This window comes from Penaeus chinensis, chromosome 27, assembly GCF_019202785.1.
Source record: "Penaeus chinensis breed Huanghai No. 1 chromosome 27, ASM1920278v2, whole genome shotgun sequence".
In the NCBI taxonomy this organism is placed as follows: domain Eukaryota; kingdom Metazoa; phylum Arthropoda; class Malacostraca; order Decapoda; family Penaeidae; genus Penaeus; species Penaeus chinensis.
Window position 1 is genome coordinate 27653867 of NC_061845.1, and position 2500 is coordinate 27656366.

Here is a 2500-nt window from a genome sequence, read left to right on the forward strand (position 1 = left end):
TATACCTGGGTGTCCGCTTCCAATAGTTGGATGCTCGGATGCTTCGCTATCTCCCTTTTCACATTTACACACTTACACATCCAACATTCAACACACACATTCTGTATTTCCCTTCCACCCTTCTCTCGTACAGCATTCACACCCCCATACACAACACACACGGTTCCCCAACCTACTAATCGAGTGGTGGCAGCGTGCCGTAGGCCTGGAACCTTACATCTGTTCACTGTAGACGAATCTTTTCCTGAATAACGACCTATATTCTCGGTTGAGACATATTGAAGGTTACTGGGTCTACGCCCCCCTACGATTATCATTATCATTTTTATATTTTGATATACAATGGTTGGAATCAGTGTCAAACAAATATATATAAAATATTTACCCAATGACAGCGGGTGGCAAGACTACAATGCCATGCCCACTGTAATAGGAAGTTTATTTATTGTCTTTATATATAAATGTCTCTACAAGTGCCTAGTCACGAGGGAGTTAGCTATTAGCCTTCTCTATCTCATCGGTTTACCATTTTCCTTTATCTTTTTGAAAGCTTCATTTATATTATTTTATTCTTTAATGTTATTAATATTTTGATAACAATTCAATAATCATATATCCTCTCTCCCTCTCTCCCTCTCTCCCTCTCTCCCTCTCTCCCTCTCTCCCTCTCTCCCTCTCTCCCTCTCTCCCTCTCTCCCTCTCTCCCTCTCTCCCTCTCTCCCTCTCTCCCTCTCTCCCTCTCTCCCTCTCTCCCTCTCTCCCTCTCTCCCTCTCTCCCTCTCTCCCTCTCTCCCTCTCTCCCTCTCTCCCTCTCTCCCTCTCTCCCTCTCTCCCTCTCTCCCTCTCTCCCTCTCTCCCTCTCTCCCTCTCTCCCTCTCTCCCTCTCTCCCTCTCTCCCTCTCTCCCTCTCTCCCTCTCTCCCTCTCTCCCTCTCTCCCTCTCTCCCTCTCTCCCTCTCTCCCTCTCTCCCTCTCTCCCTCTCTCCCTCTCTCCCTCTCTCCCTCTCTCCCTCTCTCCCTCTCTCCCTCTCTCCCTCTCTCCCTCTCTCCCTCTCTCCCTCTCTCCCTCTCTCCCTCTCTCCCTCTCTCCCTCTCTCCCTCTCTCCCTCTCTCCCTCTCTCCCTCTCTCCCTCTCTCCCTCTCTCCCTCTCTCCCTCTCTCCCTCTCTCCCTCTCTCCCTCTCTCCCTCTCTCCCTCTCTCCCTCTCTCCCTCTCTCCCTCTCTCCCTCTCTCCCTCTCTCCCTCTCTCCCTCTCTCCCTCTCTCCCTCTCTCCCTCTCTCCCTCTCTCCCTCTCTCCCTCTCTCCCTCTCTCCCTCTCTCCCTCTCTCCCTCTCTCCCTCTCTCCCTCTCTCCCTCTCTCCCTCTCTCCCTCTCTCCCTCTCTCCCTCTCTCCCTCTCTCCCTCTCTCCCTCTCTCCCTCTCTCCCTCTCTCCCTCTCTCCCTCTCTCCCTCTCTCCCTCTCTCCCTCTCTCCCTCTCTCCCTCTCTCCCTCTCTCCCTCTCTCCCTCTCTCCCTCTCTCCCTCTCTCCCTCTCTCCCTCTCTCCCTCTCTCCCTCTCTCCCTCTCTCCCTCTCTCCCTCTCTCCCTCTCTCCCTCTCTCCCTCTCTCCCTCTCTCCCTCTCTCCCTCTCTCCCTCTCTCCCTCTCTCCCTCTCTCCCTCTCTCCCTCTCTCCCTCTCTCCCTCTCTCCCTCTCTCCCTCTCTCCCTCTCTCCCTCTCTCCCTCTCTCCCTCTCTCCCTCTCTCCCTCTCTCCCTCTCTCCCTCTCTCCCTCTCTCCCTCTCTCCCTCTCTCCCTCTCTCCCTCTCTCCCTCTCTCCCTCTCTCCCTCTCTCCCTCTCTCCCTCTCTCCCTCTCTCCCTCTCTCCCTCTCTCCCTCTCTCCCTCTCTCCCTCTCTCCCTCTCTCCCTCTCTCCCTCTCTCCCTCTCTCCCTCTCTCCCTCTCTCCCTCTCTCCCTCTCTCCCTCTCTCCCTCTCTCCCTCTCTCCCTCTCTCCCTCTCTCCCTCTCTCCCTCTCTCCCTCTCTCCCTCTCTCCCTCTCTCCCTCTCTCCCTCTCTCCCTCTCTCCCTCTCTCCCTCTCTCCCTCTCTCCCTCTCTCCCTCTCTCCCTCTCTCCCTCTCTCCCTCTCTCCCTCTCTCCCTCTCTCCCTCTCTCCCTCTCTCCCTCTCTCCCTCTCTCCCTCTCTCCCTCTCTCCCTCTCTCCCTCTCTCCCTCTCTCCCTCTCTCCCTCTCTCCCTCTCTCCCTCTCTCCCTCTCTCCCTCTCTCCCTCTCTCCCTCTCTCCCTCTCTCCCTCTCTCCCTCTCTCCCTCTCTCCCTCTCTCCCTCTCTCCCTCTCTCCCTCTCTCCCTCTCTCCCTCTCTCCCTCTCTCCCTCTCTCCCTCTCTCCCTCTCTCCCTCTCTCCCTCTCTCCCTCTCTCCCTCTCTCCCTCTCTCCCTCTCTCCCTCTCTCCCTCTCTCCCTCTCTCCCTCTCTCCCTCTCTCCCTCTCTCCCTCTCTCCCTC